We start from the raw sequence: 27,677 nt of genomic DNA, 5'->3' as shown, positions 1-27,677 counted from the left end.
GGCTCCTGATGCTCTGTAGCTCTGTCAAAAACACTCACAGTAACTATTGGACTTCACTTAGGCTTTCAAACATACTTTTGCGTCTTTTTGCGTCTTTTACAAACTTGTGATGACTTTACCAAGCAAGTATACATACATGAAATGCTCTAGATCCTAAATCATGATGTCCTACTTACTCTACTCCTACTCATCATGTGAAATGGTGATAATGGTGTTTTGGTTGCTTTCTGGCCTCTCCGGACTCTCAAGATCTCTTCTCACCGCTTCTACCAATCCAATTCCTACTTAAGAACTCGACTACTTCCTCAAACTATCTTGGTCTACCTAATCACCTAAGTCGAAGGATCTAGGCCAGACACACGCTTCCTAGACTCCCTCTAAGACCTAGAGAGTTCTCCATCCTCTGATCCTATCTAAATGTAAAACGAGACTCTTGGCAAGCCAAAATCCCAATCCTCAACGATTAGTCTCGGTCACCTACCTAAGGTTTTCGTCCCCGACAACGGTACACAGTACGCTCTCTCTCGTACACAGTACGCTCACTCTCGTACACAGTACGCTCACTCTCTCGTACACAGTACGCTCACTCTCGTACACAGTACGCTCTCTCTCGTACACAGTACGCTCTCTCTCGTACACAGTACGCTCTCTCTCTCGTACACAGTACGCTCACTCACAGACTTCAAAACTTGTTTTCTTTTAAAAATGAAAAAAGTTTTTTCATTAAGGTCAAAAAGTGGTATATATACCTTACAATTCTCAAATCCTAAAGTTCCAAAATCAACCAACTACTCCATCTATCTATCAAAACTGGGATACAATCTGGAAACTTCTGTAAGTCCCAATATTTACAAGGTGAAAAATCAGGTTTTCCTCAATGAATGAATAATTACAAAAGTAATAATCTTCCGGGTAGTTAGTTGCCGTGGGGTGTGTCTTGATTCTAACACATACGATCCACATTTCTAAGGTCAACCCTGACTCCCAAAGTATCTTTCTTACTGGTCAGATGGTCCCATAGCAGATTACCCACATTCTTGAATATGTGCATTGGATCGAGCAAGTGATTGATCATGAGTTGGGGCCAATATGGTAAATCGTACCATAGAGAGAGTCTCTTTATCCCTGGGGGCAAACCGTCATCACACATCTCCTTCTGCTCTAACCATGCTTGTGTAGACATCCTTGGTGGCTCTCTTCCCAAAAATCCATTACGTAACACATAATTCTCTGGAAGATACACTTGATGACCTTCGTGTCATGGATGCTTGAGAGTCAGTCGCTGCCTGCATCATCGCCTACATCATCGCTAGAAGGCTCTAGAAGAATCTAGAAGGATCTAGAAGATTCTAGAAGCATGGAGAAGATTCCGAAAGAATCTAGAAGTTTTTGAAAATCTCTAGAAAGTTGAAGAAGGATCTAAAAGGTTCTAGCAGAAGTAAAAGGATGAAGAAGTTTCTAGAATCTTGGAGAAGATTCCAGAAGAATCTAGAAGTTTCTGGAAAGCTCTAGAAAGTTGAAGAAGGATCCAGAAGGTTCTAGAAGAACTGAAGGATCAAGAAAGTTCTAGAAGATTCTAACCTCTTCAAGAAGAACCTAGAAAGTCCTAACCTCCTCAAGTAATCTCCTCAAGCACTAGTATAAATAGGGGTCTTGGGCCACAAGCCCCTCACTCTTGCCAGCACCAGTTGTGAGCCTCCTATGAGGAAATCCCTCTTCTAGTTCTTATGTTCAAGTCTTGTCCTTGCAATCAACCCTTGTCTTGTACTCAAGTCATGTAATCCAAGTCTTGTATCTAGCTCTCTTAATAAAGTATTAAGTCTTGTAATCAATATTAAGCTTATCATAGAATCCAAGTTCTTGCACATTGTGATCGCCTCCTGTTGCTCTCTTCTAGCTCTATAAACACTCGTAAGAGTTTGACAAGACTACCATCTCTTAATCTTCTCAAGCCATCATGGAGCCGACGATGGAAGGTGTAATCAACGCATTGCAACGCTCAACTTCAAGCAGGGCAACCCCTAATCTTGGGACCGGTGTTGCAAAATCTTCAACATCAAATTCAAGAGCTTCAAGAGACAAGCACACATCAAGAACAAGCCGCAAGCTCTAGCTGGTCTCAACAACATAAGAAGGAGCCGAAGGTCAACATGTGTGAAAAATTTGATGGGACTAGATCAATGTTTAGAGGTTTTCTCCAACAAGTGCGTCTCTTCATTCGAATGCAGCAAGAGCATTATCCAGATGATGCCTCTCAAGTAGGCCTTCTTGGGACCCTCCTCTCGGGTACGGCTGTCCCTTGGTTTGCTCCCTTACTTGAAAAAGAATCTCCTCTTCTTCATGACTTTGAAGCTTTTCTGTGGGAGTTCTCTCCAACCTTTGGGGATACTAATAGAGCAAGGGTTGCTGAAACCAAACTTAGAAATCTTTGCCAAGGATCAAGACCTGCATCCGTCTATGCATCCTAATTTCAACAGCTCACTTGTGATCTGACTTGGCATGAGGAATATTTCATTATCCAATTTCGATGGGGATTAAAGAATGACGTAAAAGATCTTTTATTGACTATGCCAACGGTTCACACACTAAGAGAGTTCATCTCTCAAGCAATAGAATGTGATAATCGACTATTTGAGAGGAGACAAGAGAGGCGTCTTGGGGCACCATTGCGACCCCAAACAAAAGTGATACATAATGGCTACACACCTCAACAAGGCCATGAATCAAGCATTGAGCCCATGCAAATTGATTCAGCACGGTTTCAACCTCTCCCAGCCCAAGAGAAGCAAAGGCGACGCATTAATGGCTTATGTATGTATTGTGGAGAGCACGGGCACATAGTTCAACAGTGTCCAAGGAACAGAAGGATGAAGGTTCATGGTGCAATGGCCTCAACGTGTTCCGAAAACATGGACGTCCAACCCCAATAGAGACCAACCGGTTGGACAAAAGACAAGCAAAAAAAGGTCTCTTTCTTCCCGTTGATTCCACTTCAAGTTATATGCTACCAGTCAAGATCCATATGCCGGGTAGGCACATGGATTGTGAAGTATTACTAGATTCACACGCAACGGCGTGCTTCATGGACAAAGAATTTGCAAAAGAACAAGGCATACCTCTTGTGGAGAGGTCTAATCCAGCAACTGTAGAAGTCATTGATGGTCGTCCCCTCACTTCAGGGGATCTCAGGTACGAAACTCGCCCCATAGAAGTAACATTGCAGGAGCATGTTTCAAGAATAGCGTTCAAAATTGAAACACGAAAAGTCCAACATAAGAAGAGAAGGCATAATAGGCCTATATATCTTGGAGCCAAGGTCTTCATGTGTGCAGCCAAAAAGTATCCAACTTTCCTGATATTTGCAACACCAACCGACATGTCAACACAAAAATCATGGAGGAATTGCCACATCAATATCAAGATTACAATGATGTTTTTGAGAAGAAGAATGCAGACCTCTTACCAGAGCATTGACCCTATGATTGTGCTATAGAGCTTCAGGAGGGAACCCAACCCCCTTTTCGCCCAATATACAACCTATCTCAAGATGAATTGGTAGAATTACGGAAAAATATTAATGAGAATCTTGCTAAGGGGTTCATATGGCATTCAAAGTCCCCAGCAAGAGCTCCAATACTCTTTGTGAAAAAGAAGGACGGAGCTCTCCGGACGTGCGTGGATTATAGGGGCCTAAACAAGATCACTATCAAGAATCGCTATACCCTTCCCTTGATCCCTAAGCTTCTTGAGAGCCTTGGCAAGGCAAGAATATTTACAAAAATAGATCTTTCTGGTTCTTACAACCTAGTCAGAATCAAAGAAGGTGATGAATGGAAGACAGCCTTTCAGACAAGGTATGGCCACTTTGAATACCGTCATGCCATTTGGTCTCACAAATGCCCCAGCTGTTTTTCAACATTTAATGAACGATCTCTCGGGAGTATTTGGATTATTTTGTGGTAATATATTTGAATGATATCTTGATATTTTCCAAGGATCAAGAAGATCATGAGCACCATGTCTAATTAGTGCTTGAAAAGCTTCATGCATCAGGGTTATATGCAAAGTTGGAGAAGTGCTGTTTTCATCAATCTAAGGTGGAATTTTTCTTTAATGTAATTTCTGAAAAGGCAATCTCCATGGATCCAAACAAGGTTCAAACCATCCTTCATTGGGAGACACCCACCTTGGTATGAGATGTTCGATGTTTTCTCGGATTTGGAAATTTTTATCGTATCTTTATACAGGGATACTCCAAGGTGGTTACAGCACTCACAAGGTTGACAAGCCATAATAAGTTTGTCTGGGACTCAGAGGCCACGAAAGCATTTCAGACTCTCAAGCAAGCTTTCACGACCGCACCCATTCTAATTCACGCAGATCCTACAAAGCCTTTCATCCTAGAAACAAACGCTTCAGATTTTGCCCTTGGCGCTATTCTATCCCAAGTAGGAGAGGATGGTCAAGTACATCCAGTGGCTTTTCATTCCCGCAAGTCCTCAGCTACAGAAATCAATTATGAAATCCATTACAAAGAGCTCTTAGCAATCATCGGCTCCTTCGACACTTCACGTCACCTACTTGAAGGAGCTCCTCATAAGCTCATTGTCTATACAGATCACAAGAATTTGGAATACTTCATGACATCCTGCGTCTTGAATTGTCGCCAAGCCAGGTGGACTGGTATCCTATCAAGGTTTGATTTTCTTATCTCTTATAGACATGTCCGTCAACAAGCTAAGCCAAATGCCTTATCAAGAAGATCCTACCTTTCACCTAGAGAAGGCGACATAGCATTTGATCAAAAAGAGTCAAAGATTTTGAAACTTGAGCAGCTTAAGCTAAATGCCACCATGAGCCAAGCTCGTGAAGATTCTACTTTTCTTTCTTAGGTGAAGGCGCAAATTGCCAAAGACCCACTTGCTCAAAATAATAGACAACAACTACAAGGACAAGAGGATAATGAGGACTTTCAAGAAATTGATGGACTAATTTACTACAAGGGTCTTCTCTATATTCCGCAAGGACCAACACGCTTGGAGGTACTTCAGCAACGGCATGATCTTCCATCAGCAGGGCATTTTGGGGTTAATAAGACAATTGAGCTTCTCTCCCGTGACTTTTGGTGGCCTCAAATGTGGAAGCTTGTCAAAGAGTATGTAGGCACTTGTGACACTTGCAGTAGATCAAAGGTCCCTCGTCATCGTCCTCATGGGTTACTCCATCCCTTGCCCATTCCAACCACTAAAACCATCACCAGCGAAGGTACGGCCAAACTCTTTCTACAACATATCTATCGTTATCACGGATTACCGGATGACATAGTTTCTGATCGAGGCCCAAAATTCATCTGTAGCTTTTGGAAAAGCTTATTCAAGCTACTCGGAGTACAAATCAACCACTCCTCAGCCAATCACCCAGAAATTGATGGACAAACAGAGAGAGTAACTCATGTTTTGGAATAGTATCTCCGCTATACTATCAATTATCACCAGGACAATTGGGTCGAACTCCTACCACTAGCAGAATTCTCCTATAATAACAGTTTTCATGCCTCCACCCGCAATGAATTGAGTGATAGAAGAGGCAAATCAAAAAATCAGAATTTTCAATCAAAAGATGTGAGCGCGAGTAGAAAAGAGCATTATACACCATGGAAGGTATTTAGAGAGCCAGAGCTTTTACAACACGGAGCAAAATTGTTCAAATACAATATTTGTGGCTTTAAGATATCTCTCTCTCATCCTCGCATAACTCAGCATAACTTCCTATATCTATATAGAGCTCTCCGGTTAAACACATATCCTCTGTTTCATTTTGTAGCTCCTCTGCATGCACCCCATATAGAGTAGTAGCATCTTGATGCTCGTCTGGCACCACCGCAGCGGCTTCTGATTGAGCATCTTCTCTGATCTCCTCCATTGATGCCATTGTGATTGGCACATGGTAGCCTTCATACGTCCTTGCACTACGAGGGGCTACCTCTATGACGTACCACCAGTTTGATGTAGACTTTGTAGGATGAAATATTACCTGCCAGAGCCACATAACTTACATGAGAGCTTTCAAGCACATAACTTGTAAAAGGGGGATGTTAACTATTTACATACTTACTTGTTCACAATGCTCCGGTAGTACGAAAGTGTCTCTTAGGTCAGTCCATTTCTTAGTAGAATCCACCTCAAGAAAACCAGACTCTCCTCTACGCACAGTAGCGTTGTGACCCTCCATGATTATCTTGAACCATTGCACGTCAAACAAGTCGACAAAAAATCCTCTGTAATCGATCCTCAAAATCTCTTGTAGAGTGCCGAAGTAAGTGCAGCAATGATATTAAAGTCCACATTTTATGCAATGATATTAAAGTCCACTATGAAAGTACCTGACACATTTTATGCCAATCGTGTGACTTCAAACCAGTAAGCTTTCCTTCTTTAGTAAAACACGTTCGGAGCGAGTGCATTACGCCAGTGGGGGTCCGCAAAGATCGAATGGTCTCTTTTACTTTGCGTTCTTGGGCTCCTGTGAAAATCCATGGTGCTTTAGGGAGTTTTATCGATCCATCAGATGCTGTTTGTGGCCAATATTGCTCCATACGATCCACATTTCTAAGGTCAACTCTGGCTCCCAAAGTATCTTTCTTGCCGGTCAGATGGTCCCATAGTAGATTACCCACATTCTTGAATATGTGCATTGGATCGAGCAAGTGATTGATCATGAGTCGGGGCCAGTATGGTAACTCGTACCATAGAGATAGTCTCTTCATCCCTGGAGGCAATCCGTCATCGCACATATCGTAGATTTGCTTCTTCAGTGAGGGCGCCCTACGTGAATTCAGTCTAGGTCCACATGTGACACATGCTCTGTATCCGCTTGTTTGAAGCCCTGCATGTATACACATGATAATAGATCAACTATGGAAAAAAACAAGATTTACAGTGTCTGAGTGAGGAGTGTCAATAGATCACCTGAGCATTCTGTTAGCCCGGGATAGTCATGCATGGTCCACATTAGAATGCCTCTGATCAAAGCATTCCGTCGTCCTGTGTGTCGGCTCATATCCACCACCTCTATGCCAATCCACAATTGTAGTAGCTCTTCCAATAGTGGACGAAGATACACATGCATATTCTCCACTTTATATCGCCCTGGCACAATCAAGCTTAGCCATATGTGCCCCTTCTTCGTAGTCAACCATGGGGGAATGTTGTAGTTGACGATAACAACGGGCCATACACTGTAAGATGTTGATCTTTGACCAAATGGATTTACGCCATCCATAGCCAGGCCTAAGCGCAAATTTCGAGCTTCCCTCGCAAAATCCGACCATGTTCCATCTATATGTTTCCAGGCTGCGCAATCTGCAGGAATTCGTAGCACACCATCCGAAGATTTATCTCCTCATGCCATGATGCTAGGGTGGCCATGGACTTACATTCGAAGAAATGCTTGATGCGAGGAAGCAGAGGAAAATGTCGCAAAACCTTTTGTGGAATTTTTGTCCCGTGGAGATCTACTCGATATCTTTCGGAATCGCATTTCGGACACTTCTCCGTGTCTATGTATTCCTCTCTGAAAAGAATGCAGTCATTAGGACAAGCGTGGATAGAATTGTAATCCATCCCCAAGTTTTGCAAAATCTTTCTTACTTCATCTCGGGAATCTGGCATCACATTGTCAGCTGGTAGTATGTGCTCTTTAAGCAATCTACACAACATAAAAATACGATACATTCGTGTAAAAATCTATCAGATCATTATACATTTAGAGTTTTATTAAAGTAAACTAATTGTAATAGATCACCATAAAAGCGCTGTGATGCTAGTGTCACTCCATCCAAACTTTGCCTGCATGTTGAGAAGAACCAGGAGTGCTTTCAATTTAGACATACGTGCTCCATTATACAATGGCGTATCGGCTTCACTTTTCATATCATCATAGATAAGCCTTTCTGAATCCATGATCGTCTCGATCATTTCATCAATCTCGGGCTCAAACATTGCCTCGTTGGGAATGTGCTCTGCATGATCATCCCCTGAGCTGTCAGAGGCTACATCTTGTGGCCTCACATATGCTGCTTGACCAAAGCGCCTGCGAACACGTCTATTGGGTTGCAAGATTACTGCTTGTTGGCCAGCGTCAGAGTCCGACGAGTTATAATTGGCAACAACTCGATCTATAATAGATGGATCAAACTCGCCAAATTCGCGAACATGCTGCAAAGAAACACGTCTTGTCCGTCGCACAGCATGCTTGCATTGATTACAAGGACATAAGACCCTCGATGAGAGATAGGTGTTACGGTTGGACAGTCCCACATCCTAGTCACTACTCATAATGAGGATAAAAATCTTATAACCTAAACAACAAATTTAATATTCTATTGGCATTCTTCGTCTTATCTCTCTCTCTCTCTCTCTCTCTCTCTCTCTCTCTCTCTCTCTCTCTCTCTCTCTCTCTCTCTCTCTCTACCTCACATTCTCTAGTCATGTCCAATCCCCGCACACCTCGGTCTAGAGGTGCACGGAGATCAGAACCACCGGGTTATAATCTCGTCTTTATTGGTCAATACCTATATTTGTGGGTACAAGAAATCTACAAACCCACGTCTACATGATACTGCATGTAGTGGACAAAACCCCTTTGCCTCTTCTCTAGCTGTAGCACTTCACAGCATCTTAACATCTTTTCACAGTAGATCTTTTCACAGTAGATCTTTTCACTGTTCGTCTAACTCTAAACCCTAAACCGTAAGTAATTCTTGCGTAGACTCGATCTAACGTAAATAAGCGTAAATCTAAATAAACGTAAATCTAGCTAAAAATAAACCTAAATCTAATTTAACGTAAGTCTACATCTAACCTAATCTTTAACGTCTTTTGGGATAGTTTCCTACGACGTTAAAACTCTCTTCTTCTTGTGTGTGTGTGTGTGTGTGTGTGTGTGTGGGTAAACCTAAATAAACCTAAGTCTAATATAATATAACATAAATCTAAATCTAACGTAAATTATGTTATATTAAAAACAAAGAACTAAACTAACAGGGATTATAAGAACCTTAAAAATGATTTAACACATAATTTTTCACATAACTCGGCAAGAGTTGGCATTCTCATCACTAAAGATGTGAGAGTTAACTTTTGGCGGTGACGCTGCCTCATCTCCATCCACATCTGACGACAGCAATTGGCCCTTTGGACCGTTCTTGCTCTTGTTACTAACTTTGAAGTTGCTGTTGAATGACTAGAGGTTGTCTAGATGGTCATTGTCGGGGATGTAGTGACTCTTGCCGCCCTGAAGATCCACCTTCTTCCCTATCTTCTGAAGACATTTCACCAGTACTTTTGGATCGACGGAGCCCACCATGAGTGAAGGCAGCAATACCCTATATTCCATTGAGGGCTTTCTTCACCCGCTTCATGCAGGCATCGCAGTCTATGGAGACCTAAATCTAATCTAATATAACGTAAATCTAAATCTAGCGTAAATAAGCATAAATCTAACTAAAAATAAACCTAAATCTAATCTAATTTAACTTAAATAAACCTAAATCTAATTTAACGTAAGTCTACATCTAACCTAATCTTTAACGTCTTTTAGGATAGTTTCCTACGACGTTATAACTCTCTTCTTCTTGTGTGTGTGCGCGTGTGTGGATGTGTGTGCCAATAAAAAGAGATAAATGGTATAACCTTTCTATCACCCATGCCAAGTATGATAGATTGGTTATGCCATTTCCCTCTTGAATAATAGGTCTTGAGTTCAACTCCTCGTCGGCTAGATCTTTAGGTCTTTTAATTTTAATTAGTTTCCTATGACGTTAAATTAGTTTCTCTCTCTTTCTCTCTCAATGTGTGTGCGTTTTTTGTTTATGCATGTTCTCTCTCTCTTTTCCTCTCTCAATGTGTGCGTTTTTTGTTTATACATGCTCTCTCTCTTTTCCTCTCTCAATGTGTGTGTGCATTCTTTGTTTATGTATGTGTGCGTGCGTTTTTGTTTATGTTTGTACTCTTTCTCTCTCTCTCTGTCTCTCTCTCTCTCTCTCTCTCTCTCTCTCTCTCTCTCTCTCTCTCTCTCTCTCTCTCTCTCACTCAAAACCACTATGTGTGTGTGTGTGTGTGTGTGAGAGAGAGAGAGAGAGAGAGAGAGAGAGGGAGAGAGAAAGAGGGGAAGGGAACATGAGAGTGAGGAGAGGGAAGGTCCATACTTGGCTCTCCTTCCTCTCCTCGTGTGTGTGTGTGTGTGTGTGTGTGTGTGTGTGTGGAGAAGAAAGAGAGAGAGAGAGAGAGGGAGAGCGTTACCTGCTCCTTGCTTGAAGGCGCCGAAAAACTTAGATCTGAGATATGAGTTTTTGGGCGATCTCTGTTATTTTTTTAGTCCAGCCGGCGTCGCTATAAGCGTCGCTATGAGCGTCGCAAATTTACTTGTAAATTTGCGACGCTCATAGTGACGTCGGGAATTTTTTTTCTGAGCGTCGTTGTGTGAGCGTCGCTAATATGAATAGCCTCTTGTAGTGTTCTTTGCTAATTATGGTCAACATCCCAAACAGGATATCCACAGACACTATCAAGTCAAGAATCCAGCTGCTATTCATCTTCCACAACAATTGTCTGCAGTTCACAAAGAACTTACAATTCATATCAAAGAAGATCAATCCAAGTATAAGGAAAGTGTAGATCTCCATCGCATGCAGCATCCAAAATACAAAGAAAGGGATAAAGTGTGGCTCCTCCGACGTGATCTGCGTTCATCTCGTCCCTGTCAAAAGCTTGATTATCGAGGGCTTGGCCCATTAGGAGTAAGCCGTTGACTCTCATGATGTGATGTACCTGGAATAGGAGTCCTAAGCAAACAAACAGATCAAGGGAATACATATATTAAGATTTCTATATTAAAAAAATAATGACATTACTACTTTATCAATCGAGAAGATTACCGATGTGCTATGGTCTGATCTGCATGAGAGGAAGTCTCCACTCATGTGTGTGGCTGGGAGGATGTACCCTCTCGAGGACGTATGGGCAAACTGAATCGCCCAATAAACTCGATGGGGCTATCTAAACTGGCGTCATCCATCTCCATATAATCTGACATAGCCTCCGTCAAAGCCTCTCCTGATAGTCCAGTGTTACGTAGCAAAGTCTTGATGAACGTTGTGAGCGGGATGAAAACACACACAGCGCCTCTATAACGACGCGACACACAATCTTGGGAAGATACACACACACACTATGGGGCACCACTCGGCTTACACAACACACCTGGCCGAGACAGGGAACACACCTCTGGAGTGAGAGGAGAGAGACTATCCACTTGTCCACTCCACACAAACACACACACACACACACCCCCAAAAGAAACAGCTCAAAAGAGGAGAATTTCTGATGTTTAGATACAATAGAGCTTGGGCCAACACCAATGGGGCAAATAGCTCACACAATATGGGTAAAATAAGCCAGATACAATCACAAACTGGAGCAGAAACTTCGCTCATAGGAGAAACTTACACAAAAAAAAAGCAGAAAAAGAGTGAGAAATTTGGGAAAATGGACAGTGCCATCGCGTCCGGAACGGCCCAAAACCCCAGTCTACAATGTCAAAGTGCTCAAATCCGACCTCGGATGAGCAGTTTACGGCCAAAACAGGCTCCGAAAACCCAAAAAACACACCTACGGTTGTTCCTCCTCTCTTCTCCACGTTTTTTCTGGTCTTCTCTCTGTTTTTTCAGTTCCCACACTTAGCTTTATTACTTGGGCACCCTTGGCCTTTTAGATGACCTCAAATGGACCCCGAACAGGCCAAAAACTGACCTCGCAGTGCATACTTATCACCCTGCTGCATCCGTACGCACACCTGGCACTCGACTTTTTTCAATAATGCATCCCGCCACCACGTGAATTGGCCCCAAAAAGTGGTCCTCACGATGACCTTTCTGCATAATTATCACAAGAAAACACCCAAGTTGTGTCTGTACTCATCCACGTGCAAATATTGACCCCATTCGGCCTCCTGACGCCACTAGATGCCATCTGACGCACTCGCTTACCTCATGTCGTCGGCCCGCGGATAGCTTCCTCAAGAAGTTTTACGCACTACCAACTCCTCATTATTGTAGAAAAAACACACTGGTACTGGTAACGATGAAAATCGATGCACTATGTACACCTTGTCCTACGTGTACACATGTGGGCCCCACGTAACCACCTGGCTCTGGAGAATGGGCAACTCTTTATTTGACGCACCATGCATGTGTATGTACATATGCGCAATCCCTTGCTCCAAAAAACTCCTGACAACGTCAACTTCACTCTATGACCCTGGTCACTCATCGTATCTGTATATTTAAAACAAACCATATGTCAGACTAACACAAACATCGTATTAGCATGTAACATCAATGCAAGTAAAAATATTAATAGATCAAGAATCTACAGATGAGGTCGAAGCAGCCATGAATGAAGTGGACTACAACAAAATAGATCAAACAAAAATGCTACAAATGCTTCAAAAGGTTATGAATCAAATGCAAGATCAGGTAGCAAAACTAAAAGAGAAACACGCTCAGTAACAAATTCAATGCAAGAGTAAGCTACGTGAGAGATTTGATGGTTTGTGGTCGAATGCAGCACGAGCTTATAACCATATGGCAGATGTGGAACAAATGAAGCAGAATGCTCAGTTAAAGCAGAAAGTAGGGACAAGGCTACAATTTTGATCAAATCGAATATACTCGATGAGGACATCGAGCTCTCTCGTAGGCAGGGAGAGTGTTACCGGTCTCTATGCATAGGCAGGTTCCGAGACCCTCCACAGTCACTCCTCCTCTTGAGTGGACTTCGTGAGATGCGACCTCGAGGGCCCTTGGCCGACGAGAAGTCTCTACCTCGGGTGATCACCCTTGCGGAGGGAAGCTATACAAGCCACACTCGAGAAGGGAATCTATACAAGCAGTAGAAAAATGCAAATTCAGCACTATAAAAACGCAGCAGATCAGCGGTTTTAACATCCCCAAAACAGCCCTAGTTGGTTGCAGAAGATCTCCATTTTCAGCCCTCGAAAACACAGCCAAAACAGTCATTTTCAGCCACCGAAACAGTCCCGAAATTCAGCAGATAGAAGACCACAAATTTCAGCCCTAAAGTCGTCGTCGTCATCACCGTCGTCATCACCGGCATAGTCCTAAGTTGCATTAGTTCATTGCATCCGCATTGTACCACTTTGTGCAATCAATAGTAGACCACTCTCGCCGAATAGAGTGGGGCCTTCGAAGGAGGGTTTTACAACGTCTCTGGTGTCGTATCTCTCTTCTCTCTATCTCTCAGTCTCATTCACTTGCACACACAGTGTCCATTCACTTTGTTTGTGATCATAGCATTTTCTCATTAAGAACGGAAGACTCTACCTTCCATAAAAACAAAAGGAATCTTGAGCACAGTTCGGAGCACTCATCTTGAGCAAAGCGCAAACAATCATTCCGTTGCACCTAACAGGAGCTTTATGTCTGAGATGTCTCTTGAAATGCAGTGACTGCAGGATATGCCCAACGTGGGCAGGGCCATGAAGCTCTGGTCGTTTTTCATTGGACGAAGCAAGGATATCTCTCTAGACGCAGTCACATATGAGCAACAACAATCAGAGGCCATCGAGCAGATCGACTTGATCTTTTAGGACAAGTGGTTAGGCCGTCTCCCTCAATGTCTCACCTGCAACTGCCAGCTTATGATAGCCTATGATAGTCGGCATCGTTGGCAAGTCCATAGCATTGTAGAGATTGTGCAATCAATAGTAGACCGCGCTCGCCATCAAGAGTGGGGCCTTCGGAGGAGGGTTTGACAACTTTTGTGGTGTCGTATTCTTCTCTCTCTATCTCTCAATCTTAGCACCTTCATGCACCTTCATGGACAAACTGAAGCAGATATATCTTCATGTATTCCTTGAAAGGACTCAACCTGAGCTATATGCTCTTGTTGGTAGCATTATGATTGATGCTCATGCTTCCGCTGCCCACTTTCACATGGTATCAGACGCTGAGGTTCTTCTCCTAAGCCAGCGATCCCCTATCGATTGCTTCCGTTGCAAAGCACTCCCTCAAAACTGAGACCGCTTCCCCTTGGTGGCTGTGTTTTCTGCAAACAACGAGCGTTTTCACCTCTAAAGCTGCATTTTCTGTGCTATGGAGCCAGATCAGCCATCGCTCCTCCCTTCTCTCTCATCCCCAAAGAGATTACCCTAGATCAGTGCTAAGATCTAGTTCTTGGCGGCCAACACACAAGCCTTGCCTATTCTGCACCCTTGCGTTAATCGCATACGAGCACTGTTCGCGTCCACGTCGACTTTGCACTTATGTTCGTGTGGGTTTTGATTCCAGAGTAAGGTCAATTTGATTAAGGTCGGCTTCGCTTGCAGCAGCTGATGCAGGATCATGAGCTTGAGTTAGATCGTTGGCCAGCTCGTAGAGGTTGTAGGCTTTAGTGAGATCGTGCAGGGTGTGAGCTTGATGCCGACAAAGGTGAGAGCCATGGAATGGATGTCAAAAGAGTTGTGGTGGGAGCCAACAAGTCGATTTCCAAGAAGAAGGGCCTCCTTTCGAGCCTGCTAGATGTTCTGTGTGCATTGCTCACTGAGCTCCAAGTTGTCGTTGTCTCCTTGCTCAGGTATCTTTTGCTCTGCTTGTCCTCTTACTACTACTACGGCACTACTTTGCTTCACGCGCCCCCGATGAAACTTGGTGATTCAATCAGGAATTGGCAGCTTCATGCTCATGCAGGTGCAGCTTCTTAATGGCTTACACATGCCTGCAAACAAATCAAGACTTGAGGTACATATTTTCAAGCTTAATATCGAATGAGGGTAGCAGTTGTAAAACTCGTACTAGGTATTGAGCAAGCTGTAGTGTTAATATTGTAGAAGTATGCTGCACCTAGAAGGTAGTCTCCATTTGTTGTATTAGATGATGATATATGGGAGTTCTCGAGGGATTATCCGTCTTGGAGACTTTAATGCCCGAACGGGCAGCCTTCTAACGGTCTTCTATGACACCAGGCCGCACAGAGGCGATGATGAGAGAGTTGGATACCATATTGATCTGGGCACTATGATTGGGAACATATCTAGAGCTCATGGACCAGTACTCCCTAGATACACCGTCCTATCTCTTACAGGGATAGAGATCACCAGACTCATATGTGAGGATCAAATTCAGCTAGATATCGTGAGCATATGGATACAGTCAACACTGGAGCTGGGCACAAAGATGACTCTCTATATTCTCCAACTCACGAAGGACGACTTTGTGACTAGACTTGGATACATGGATACACACTTATCTCATGGGCGGTGTCGGATGGAAATACTAGGAAAGAGCTTGTATGTTGACAACAATGTGGGTGAGTCGATGTATGCTGATAGAAGATCAACAAACAAGCCTGATGGGATTGTTCATCAGTTGATTCCTTGATGCATGTAAGTATGAGAGCTGAACCGTCAAGAGGCCACCAATTTGTGAATCTAGGTCATTACATCATTGGGCTGAATGCTATTGTCTAGAATCATAGCAAGGGTTTTCTTGCATTTGCACATTTGCAAAAGCAGATTATTTTTTTCTATGCTTAAAAGAGAAAATCCAAAGTTCATGCGACGAGGATTTGCTACAACCAGCTCAGGGAAATGCTAATTGGGTCAAATTTCCAAAGCCCTGCTACCCCCTCGACAATATGGGTGCTTGTATGTCGGCTCGAGTTAAAAAAAACCTAATTTCTCGCAAGTTGCTGCACCAAGCACAATTAAAACTAGGGATTGATATTGTTCTTAATGCAAACTCGATAGTCATCTTAGATTAATCTTCAAAACCTTGTGTACCTCCACACTTTTTACATGCGCTTGACAATGCAGTATGTGCCAATGCGGACACAAGCGGCCGCACGAGCACCTCCTTTATTCAGTGTATGCACATACTTCTTATCATCTTGATCTAGAGATCATCGACGGTGCCGCCGGTATTAGCTAGCTAGTTGGGTTTCACTTCCTTCACCTCCTACGCACTCGGGAACTTCTCGAACATGTCACGTAACCTGTTGATGGGTGCCGCCTGCAAGAGGCCAATTACCGTCTCGAAAGGAGGCCTCTTAGGTGCACTCAAATGCCAGAACCTACGTAATAAACATTCCTAAGAAAAGGTGGGCAAGAAGATAGCCAAGAAAACATACCAAAGAGAGAGAGAGAGAGAGGCCCGGAGCGAGAGACCTCGAACGTGCACATGCGCACACACACAACAGATCATGAACACTAGGGGTGGGGGGGGGTGGGGTGGGAAGGGTACGTGCCCCTCGTTCGGCCCCCCTATGGCTAGCCGTGACAAACTAGCCCTATGCAATTGTCCTCTGCCAATTCGCCTTCCCCTTCTCACTTTCCTAGCTCACCCTGGACCTTACCCGCTAGGAACAATCGATCAGAAGGCTTAATCCCTAACCCCTTTGGTTCTCCTTCTAATTCTTCAGGCACTACTTCTTCAGCCTACATCAAACCATCTTCACCCAGACTTTTGAGTCTACACCAAAAGTCTACACGATAGTCTCTCTCTGTCCGACTTCCAATCAAGGCCAGGCCTTGCCGTTGCAAGCCCGGACAGTCCCAATCACCCCTCTTTTTTCCCAAGGTACTCTATGTCGAGACCCACTGATTTCGATCTCATGTCACAGGATCTACTCTCCCTTTCCACGCTACCCTTCCTTGTCTTTGGCAGCATACTCACCATCAAGAATCCATCCTGCTTTACACTCGTCTCTCCCTCACCATAATATCTCTACAGCAGCGTCCCCAACAACATCATCAGAATCAGCTCCTAAAGGCTCTCTTCCACCCTGTTTTTGGCCACAAGAACCCTAAAGGAGCGAAAACAGTTACTCTTCCAGCAATTGCTGCTCTCCTTACTCCAGCAACATAGCACCACTACAAAGTGCACATGCGCCAATTTTGTCAACAGAGACCTCTCCCCGACGGCATCATCATGTCACCTTTGAATCAAGCGCAAACGACGTCTCTGAATTATTATCCCCTCGCAAAACCCCCCTATGGCTAGTAGTGTCAATTGCTATGTTGGTGGTGGGATAAAAGATGAAACCATGGAAAATACATACCCAGGGACTGTTGAGGTTTCAGCCATCAGCTCCCTCTATTGAACAAACACCACACCCAAATGTGGCATGATTATCTGTAACCCACACCCCACACATAATGGACTATAGAATCTCCTCCTTTGTTTCCGGCACTGCTGAAAACCACACATGTTGCTCCTCTCTAAGCTTTGGGGCCAGCTATGCTCGAGAACTACCAAGCCACTGGTTCCTCTAGTAGCCAAAGCAGCCAATGCTTGGGCGGTGTTTAATGAAGGGTTGTAGGTTTGCTCTATTGGTGCCTTGAGTTGTTGTGCTCTGACCACATTGGCCACCAAGGTGTTTAATGTTTGTCTGGTTAAGTCACTGCCAATATAGGGATCATTGTTGTCAAGCCCACTGATAAATATTTCACATTGTACTAGAGCCTGGCTAGTCCACTATGTCAAGCCTGATGGCCAGCTTCTTAATCTTGGATGCATAAGCACAGATTGAGCATCCATGTTGTTTGATGATATTTAATATATTCAAAATATGCACTGATGTGGGCTGCATTTTGGTGATGTGGGCTGCAACCAAAAACTCCATCTTGAATTTAGCATATGTCGTCGCTATGGACATCTACTTTGTCACCCAAGCTTATAACATGATTCAATGGTCATCCCAATTCTGCATCATCACTATGGAAAGTTAGGGTACTTGAAGTTCATCATCTTTGCCGGAGCAACAACATGCAACATAGCAACTACTGGTGGCGAGGTCGAAAGATGGTTCGAGCAATGGGACTATTGATAAGGGTTGGTTGACTAGCGGAGGAGTGAGCAACAGGGAGCTTGAGGGTGCTTTGAGCAACATGGTTCCAAGCAGATCACTCCATGACTCTTGCGCTACTGGTGGTGTGGGTATTCCCTATGGTTGTAAAACTGAATGGCAATAAAGTGGAGAGCAAAGTCGATCTATGGCAACGGGGAATGAGGCCCTTCCTTTGCAAACACCATTTAAGTGGTCGGTTCCGACACTGTCAACCTCTCGTCCAGGACTTCTTCCAACTCATGAATCTTGTTTTCGATGGCAGGGATTTGACATTCGGTTGTGCTATTATGCTCGTGCTCTTCTGTGGTGTTGCCATCGGTTGGCTGTTGCACTACCCATCGCCACCCGCACATGCGCACACACACAGCAGGTGGGGATTGATGCAAGGGGGGGGGGGGGGGGGGGGGGGGGGGGGAGGGGAGGTACCTGCTCCTCGTCAAGTTGGCCTGTAGCTACTCCATCTCCAGCAGCGTTGCTGTGTGAAGCTTCCCGCGAGTGGTTTGAAAGGCACGAAGGACTATTATGAAACTCCCTCGCATGAGAGACGCCATGGCAGTGTGCAGCCGTCGCTACAATCCTCGCTTCTTTGCGTCGTTTAAGCAAGGCAATGTCATAGAATCATTTATGCAACGATTTTAATTATTTTACGTCGATTATGCAACGTTTTCCGTTGTTTATGCGACGACCATTTACTTTTAAAAAGAATGTCCTCGCTTATACGAGATGTTCCTCACTTATTCGACGCATTCGTCATCGATTAAACGACGTCTCTAAATTATTATCCCCTCGCAAAACCCCCCTATGGCTAGTAGTGCAAACACCATGTTGTACGGTGTTGTTTCTATCGATGTTTTGTAAGCTACCCTGTATGCCCATAGTGTTGAGTGTAGCTGCTGATCCCAATCTGTTCTTGATTCTGACACTATTTTAGTGAAAACGGTGCATAGTGTTTTATTTGTGGCCTCAGCTTGTCCATTGGCCTGTGGATGGTATGGAGCAGACCATAATTCCTCTAGCAGATATTCAATGACTTCATTAAGAAAATGTGTTCCACAATTACTGACAATTTCTACTGGCAAACCGTATCGTAAAAAATCATTCTCATACAAAAATTGTGCAGTGGTGCGTGCATCTGCCTTTTGTGTTGCCTTGGCTTCCGCCCATTTTGTGAGATAGTCCGTAGCCACAATGATATATTGGGTATGGGTCCAATCTGCAGGGGGTGAGATAGGTCCCACAAAATCAATGTCCCATTTTGCAAATTCTCTTGCTCCCATCATTGGCCGTAGTGGCATCTCATCTCTTTTTATTGGCACCTTGGTGCGCTGACATGCGTCACAACGCTTTACAAACTCTTCAGCATCCATGTGCAATGTAGGCCGCCAAACTCCTACGGTTAAGGCCATTTTTGCCGTCTTATCGCCTGAAAAATGGCCTCCACTTATTTCGTTATGTGCATGTTCTAGAATCAGCAGGTATTCGCTTTCACTTGCACAGATTCTAAGTTGATTGTCCTTTCCTCACTTATAGAGTTGGTTCCCAATCAACTAAAAGTCACGAGCTTCCAGCTCTATAGCTTTTTTCCGTGCTCTTCTGATGTTCTCAGGGAACGTCCTAGTGGTTAATAAATCAATGATATATTGACTCCATGCAGGTGCAATGTTTACCTGAAACAATGTCGCGTGATCCACTAGTCGTTTGGCACTACATATAGTACAATTGGTAACATAAGAATGTGACTCCGCATACATAGTTGGCCAATAAAACCCCAACTATTTTAGTCTCTGGTGTGTTTTCACTGTTGAACAATAAAATGCACAATCCTGGACATGTGCTTCTTCAAGGTAACACTCGAATTCTTTCGGATTTATACATAATCGTAGGATGTGGTCCGATCCTAGATGATACAGCCGTCCTGCTATCAACTGGAAGTTTTTTGTTTGTCGAATCGTTTGTTGTTTATAACTGTATTCCATATTATCAAACCCACATCCAAAGGAAATAATGCTAACAATTTCGTGAGACCATTTGGGTACCAATTCAACATTGAAAAGATAAGCATCTGGTATGTCATCATCTACTCCTTCAGGATCTTCCCGGTTGTGTATCCTTGAAATATGATCCACTCGTAGATGGGTTTTATCCTTTTTGACCACCACTGTGAAATCAAACTCTAGCAATATAATAAACCAGCGTACAATTCTCCCTGTATTGCATGGTTTATTTACCACATACAAAAGAGCTTGATGATCTATGAAGACCACAAATTTGTTTGCGAGTAAATAATGCCGAAATTTCTTTACAGTATAAATCATTCCTAACCCTTCCCGTTCGGTGGTTGTGTAGTTCTTTTCCGCACTGTTTAACTGTTGGGCTTGCATAACAAACTGGAAAATCCATTGTTCCGTCTTCAGGTTGAGCCAGAATACTTCTAATGGCATATGCAGAAGCATCAATGTGAACATGGAATATCTTTTCCCAATCTGGTGCCTTCAGTACAGGTGCTGATATAAGGTTTTCCTTCAGCTTTTGGAATGAAGTTTCACACTCCTCGGTCCAATCGAAATTGACTAGCAAATGATACAGAGGTTGTGCGATAACCGCATACATGTATATGAATCTTCGATAATATCCGCAGTGTCCCATGAAGGATTGCACTTGTTTTGCATTATTAGGCCTGGGTAGGTCTACAATGACTTTGACTTTGTATAGGTCAGTGGTTATGCCATTTCTTGAGACAATGTGTCCTAAGATGCGGCCTTGCTTAACCATGAATATACACTTTTCCGGGTTAAGACAGATTCGATATATTTTGCATTTTTCAAAGACCTTTTGCAAATAGTCAATATGTTCCTCTCGTAGAAGAGAGTGCAGACAAAGATCATCCATGTAAATTTCTAAGAATATTCTTAGGTATTCCTTGAATGCGTGTGTCATTAACCTTTGGAAGGTAGCTGGGGCATTAGTTAAGACAAAAAGAATAACTAGATACACATAAATTCCCCATTCTGTGGCAAACGTTGTTTTGTGTTGATCCTTCCTTGCTATTGCCAATTGGTTGTATCCTGAAAACCCATCCAGAAAGGAATAAGCCCGTTTCCTGGCCACCCGCTCAAGTACATGTTCTGTGATTGGCAAGGGATAATTATCCCTTATGGTGGCTGCATTTACCTTTTTGAGGTTTACACACACGCCCAGTTTTCCATTCTTTTTGGGAACTACCACAATGGGTGACACCCAATCTATATGTTCGATTTCATAGATAAATTCAGCTTCCATCCTTTTATCAATCTCTTCTTTGATTCGTTTAGCAAATGTGTCATTATATGTATAAGGACGTTGTTTGCTCGGTTTTGCATCTGATTTCAAAGGAATTGTATGTTGGCATATCGATGGATCAACTCCTTTGAGGTCTTTATAGGACCATGCAAACACATCTTTATACTTCTTGAGAAATTGTGTTAGCCGTTCTTCTTCTTCAGGCTCTAAATCGTTTGCTATATAGACCGGCTGAGGCTTTTCACCTGGTTCTGCAAGGTCTATCCTTTCTGCATTTGTTGGCCCATCGTAAGATTCTTCGTTGGTTCTTTCCCTGAGTGGTGGTGTCATGATGATTTTTCTATCTTGGATGGTAAATTTCTGATAATGTGATGGTACATTCATGTTTCCCTTTTCTGACTCCCCTTTACCATCACTATCTTCTTCAGTAGTCCATATCTCACGTAAAGACCGTTTCAGTTCTTGGTATTTCTGTTTACGCTCCAATTTGGTCCACTCTTGGTCTTTTGTTGTTTCTTTTTTTGATTTTTGAGATTTTTGTGATTTTGTTTCTGTTTTAGCTTCTCGTTCTTGTTTTATTTCCTCTCGCGTTCTTTCCCTTTGATCTTTTGAGAATCTTCCTGATATGTGATCCTTTACACAATCCTCTACTTTAACAAGCATCAAATAGTGCGTTTTACCTTTTATCCTGGGCATCAGGTTCTCTCTCGCTTTGTTTCCTGCTCGTTTCCTCCTATAGGGTTCCTGGCGTCTAGGGTGTTGATTAGCAACATCATAAAACTTGATATTCTCGGTTTCCCCTCCACGCTCACTTGAGGTGTCTGAACACTCATTATCTGCATCATCATTTACTTCCAAATGTTCAGAGGAGTTATAAAACTCTTCTTGTTTTGGTGGTTCTATCGTCTCATCTTCTCCTGGTATAATGCTTACCATGTAATAGGGTAGCACATCATAGCCATCCTTATCGCAAAATATTGTTGTTGGACTATATGTAATAGTATAGACATCCAATGTTGTTAGTATGTGTTCCCATTGTAGAGATTCCAAGGCATCTTTAGGGAAAGGTTCCGGAATATACTCCTTGTCCTTAATTGCTCTCTCTAAGACACATTCCTCTCTTCTTAAGCTTTCACACTATGAAGCTCCGCACATCCATAGCTCTTTTGATTGCCCTAACCATGCTGGGATTTTTGATCCTGCTACTGTAGCTGAATCAAACTCTTCCATAGGTGTTTGGTTCACGTCTTTGTAACTATGGTCTTTCAGGTGTATTTTAGTTGTTGTCTCGTCATGTCTGAGGTATATGTGGTCGTAACCCCAATCTTGGACCATCTTCAATAGTCGCATGAATGGTATTCCCAATATGATCTTATAATTGTTCTTTTTGTTGAAATCGACTATCGCAAAGGTATGCTCATACTTGATTCCGCACGAAGTGACAATCACTTTTTCTAAGAGTCCTAGAGGCTTCTCCATGAACCCATCTGCCAATTGCAATTTCATTCCGGAATCTTAGAAAAAGTGATTGTCAAATTCTTAGAAAAAGTGATTCCTAAGGTTACATTCTTTTCTTTTCTCATGCTATTCATGTGGTTACTCATTCTATTAGTCTCGTTGGCCTCACGGATTTGCTTCCACAGATCGTCTAGACCGTTACAGTCCTTAGCCATTTCTGTCAATATTTTAGGTTGGAACCCATCACTTGCCTCATCTATGGTATTTGGCACTATGATAGGCTCTCCTCTCGACTCATAGGCATTAGTGAGTCTTTCCTTTGTTTCTACATGTTTCTCTAAAGTTGGTTGGATAGGGGTTGGAGCTGGTGCCTCATGCCAATTTGCAGGTTTACCCAGGGGGTCTTCCATCAATGATTGAGTTGTTTGAATCATCCTTTTACACATTTCCAACCTTTGTTTTTCTATTTCCGCATATGGATAAGTCATCCACCTTTGCTCCTGGGTTTGGTTCTTTTTGAGTCTAGCTTCATAAGATTTTAGAAGCGCATCCAACTGCTCATTTACCTTGTCTGCCAGTACAGATCTTCTTGATCCTGCACATTTGGGCTCTGCTATTTCCCTGGATGCTATGGTTTCCGTGGTGTGTGAAGTTAAGCTAGCTAGATCCTCTAACCGCTCTAATCTATCATTTGTATGTTTCAACTCCTCGGATAGAGCTGTTTGCTCTCGTTCCTTCCTAAATTTTCATACGCGCCTTTCTAGCTTTCCAAGTGCTTCTCTGATCTTTTGTTTCTGAACTTTGGGCGTCGGTTTTTGGCTCTTCAAATATGGGTTGGTTTGTCATTCTTTGAGCCTGGGCTCGTGTTAGTGCATGATCATGAATAGGTATGATTGTTTCATTTTCCGACCCTCCACTGGAAGGTACTGTTTCTAGCATGTTCAAGGTGGTTTTTGCTCCTTTGCTCGGATTTTTAGGGCAATCGGGAATAAAATGATTAACTCCACACTCAGTGCAGTATGCATTGACTCTAATGATTTCATCATAAGGACAGTCTCTTAGCCAATGGTCTCCACCACGCTTGTAGAAGGGTCCCTTGGGTTGTTGAGGTGCTCCTTGAGCTCCTCTCTGTTGGTATACATGTCTCTGTCCACCCATGCCTCCATTGGCTATGAACAACAATGTTCGTTCATCCAAGCTATATCTTCCTTCTCCTGCTACCTGTGCAGCAGTTGGTGGTCCTGTATTTCCTATCATATATGCTCCATGGTTCTGGTGCGAAAGTGAGCGACTATGCCCTCACTCTCATGCTTGCAGATTCCCACGTTCTCGTTATATGTTGCAACCCTTGTTGTTTTCTTATCATACATAAAAATAGCTTCGGGACGATCAATGTTTGGTGGCGGTTCTTGAGCTTCTGAAACCATTTTCCCTTTCGCCACATTATCTCCATATCTATTGTAATCTTCAGGGTTACTGACTATCAGGTAGTGGTTTCCCTTTTTGTCTCTGAATCAATCTCCATCATCATAGACTCGGATTATCTCCAATCTCTGCACTCGCCTCTCTTCGATACAAATGCACTTGCGTCCTCGATAGTCAGAATAGACTAGGGCTCCCCTCGAGTTTGTTCCTTCTAAGAAGATCATAGTGAGTTTGGAATCATTCAAGGGATTCAGGGAGGTGCTTCCTCCTAGCATAGGTCTGTCGTATGTGAAACCTCCTAGCTGTTGACTACCCATCATGAAGAAAGACTTGTCTGACGAAGTGTCAATATCACTACCTTCCTCAATAATCGGTGCTAGTGGATCTAACCTTGCCTAAGTTACACTCTTTTCGGTGGACACTAAGCTACCTTGGTCACCTGCCACCTTCTGGTCTCTAACAATGTATCTTCCTGATCTTAAATTCATCAAACTTATCAATGCAATTTATCACAAATCCAACCACTCACCTGGCAAAGGATCAGTCTCCGCACAACTTCTTGCTTTGTTGCTGAATATACGTGTACACAAGCGTTTCATTTTGGCAATCGAATCAAAGCATTTATCTGCTAGAGGTTATCTTAGTAATGATTGGTATAACTGGAGAGTTAATCTCAACCACTACTGTATTTTATACAGTGCTGATGTTCTCGATTAGGTCTGAATTCAGTCTAAATTCAGTCAAATGCTCCGTCAAATGGACAAACAAGGTACAAATTCACTTCTGACAGAAGTTCTGGAACCCTTAAGCCAAATGGAATCCCACTGTCTAAGCTCCGTCAAATTTTCTCTTCAGTAAGCCCCTACAGACATCCTACGCGTAGGATGTCTCCTACTTTGTTTTGCCTAGATTTTTGCATTATGGTTTTCCCTTGATGTGCTAAGCCCAACTGCGTTTACTTTTTGATTTGGACACCTATTAGCTGGTCAATGATTCAGAAATCTGTTCCGACAGCCTGTTGCTGATCTTGATCAGTTTAATCAACTCTAATTTGGACCAAAATTGACTAGGAGGCTTGTCTTAGGCTATACAACACCTAGCTATGCCCACTGTCAATGTCTGGCTTCAATTTCTTGCTTTAGACATCCTACACGTAGGATGTCTTTTTCATCAGAATGGCTTCAAACTCAAAGCATAGGCTCCCCTTGAGTTTCTGATCACTTTGGTATACTCAAAATTTGGTTTAGAGTCCGAAATCACACAGAAGACATCCTACGGGTAGGATGTCTTTTTGGCCTGTTTGCCCCAGACTTGATCCACAGTTTCCCCTTGATGTCAGTAACCTAGTGGTATGCTTAGATAATTTTGGTTTGGATTTCAAAAGTCCCAAATTTTAGCTGTTCTTACTTTTTTCAGTCAAAAGTGCTAAAGTCTGCTCTGAACCCAATTTTCTCACCCAAATGAGGTGAAACCCCTCTCAGTCACTCAATATATCATGCAAGACATGCTCATGCAGCCATCCTATGGTTTTGGTCTCAAAATAATGTTTTGGCACAATTTGGGTAGGATGTTTGGCAATTTCAGTCTATTTTGCCTTATCCTGTCAACATATGGTCAAATTTCCACTTTCCAGTTGAAATTAGGGTAAACCCCACCTTCTGAACACACTGGTCAACTCAAAATCCCAATATTCCTACCAGATTAGCCTGTAGACATCCTACGTGTAGGATGTCTCCTGGCTTAAAATTAATTTTTTTCTTGACAGAAATTCTCTTGATGCTCTGTAGCTCTATCGAAAACACTCACAGTAACTATTGCACTTCACTTAGGCTTTCAAACATACTTTTGCGTCTTTTACAAACTTGTGATGACTTTATCAAGCAAGTATACATACATGAAATGCTCTAGATCCTAAATCATGATGTCCTACTTACTCTACTCCTACTCATCATGTGAAATGGTGATAATGGTGTTTTGGTTGCTTTCTGGCCTCTCCAGACTCTCAAGCTCTCCTCTCACCCCTTCTACCACTCCAATTTCTACTTAAGAACTCAACTAGTTCCTAAAACTATCTTGGTCTACCTAATCACCTAAGTCGAAGGATCTAGGCCAGACACGCGCTTCCTAGACTCCCTCTAAGACCTAGAGAGTTCTCCATCCTCTAATCCTATCTAAATGTAAAACGAGACTCTTGGCAAGCCAAAATCCCAATCCTCAACGATTAGTCTCGATCACCTACCTCAGGTTTTCGTCCCCGACAACGGTGCCAATGTTGGACGGATACGCCGTGACGGACATCAGCACAGCGAGAACTCACCTAACATATAATGTTAGCTAAGGACGAAGCTCGACCCGCCGCAGGCACGTGGAAGCAAGCATAAGGTGTCAACCTACACTCGACCGACTCCTAACTAATTCCTACAAAGGTCTCTATCAATCGTCTAAGTCACAGCCTTCAAGAGTGCATAAGAGGAAACTTCCTACAACGCTTTCTAGAGCCGAATACCCATCAAACAATCTTGAAACACCATAGAACTTGAAGGCGACCCTACTAAAACCAATAGGTCTCTCTCCCTAAGGTCTATGAACCAAAATCCCAACCCAAAACACCCGGTGCAAAATCACGTAGAATGTCTGGCCGAAATTTTCAAGTCTTCATTTCCAAAATCCAAAGTGCCTAATGTGTAGCTCTACTCAATGTGAACGCGTGGATATGCTGCAATGCAAAATCGGACAATGTATGCTCACCCAATCACCAGATGAAGCTCGTAGAAGGAGCTCGCAAAACCGAACCGTATGCGCGCAATGTAGGTATCGGCGCGTAGATCTCGTCGGGGGCAACACGCTGCACTTCTCCGCACTCGATTCCGACCACCGGTGCACACATAGCGTCAAGATGACGCCCACACTCTCTCTCGTACATAGTACGCTCACTCACAGACTTCAAAACGTGTTTTCTTTTAAAAATGACAAAAGGTTTTTCATGAAGGTCAAAAAGTGGTATATATACCTTACAATTCTCAAATCCTAAAGTTCCAAAATCAACCAGCTACTCCATCTATCTATCAAAACAAGGATACAATCTGGAAACTTCTGTAAGTCCCAATATTTACAAGGTGAAAAATCAGGCTTTCCTCAATGAATGAATAATTACAAAAATAATAATCTTCCGAGGAGTTAGTTGCCGTGGGGTGTGTCTTGATTCTAACACATACGATCCAGATTTCTAAGGTCAACCCTGGCTCCCAAAGTATCTCTCTTAGTGGTCAGATGGTCCCATAGCAGATTACCCACATTCTTGAATATGTGCATTGGATCGAGCAAGTGATTGATCATGAGTTGAGGCCAATATGGTAACTCGTACCATAGAGAGAGTCTCTTTATCCCTGGGGGCAAACCGTCATCACACATCTCCTTCTGCTCTAACCATGCTTGTGCAGACATCCTTGGTGGCTCTCTTCCCAAAAATCCATTGCGTAACACGTAATTCTCTGGAAGATACGCTTGGTGACCTTCGCATCATGGATGCTTGAGAGTCAGTCGCTGCCTGCATCATCGCCTACATCATCGCTAGAAGGCTCTAGAAGATTC

Source organism: Adiantum capillus-veneris, chromosome 8, assembly GCF_014529385.1.
Source record: "Adiantum capillus-veneris isolate H3 chromosome 8, ASM1452938v2, whole genome shotgun sequence".
Taxonomy (NCBI): domain Eukaryota; kingdom Viridiplantae; phylum Streptophyta; class Polypodiopsida; order Polypodiales; family Pteridaceae; genus Adiantum; species Adiantum capillus-veneris.
The sequence above is the reverse complement of the archived record's forward strand: the minus strand, read 5'-3'. Positions refer to the sequence as shown.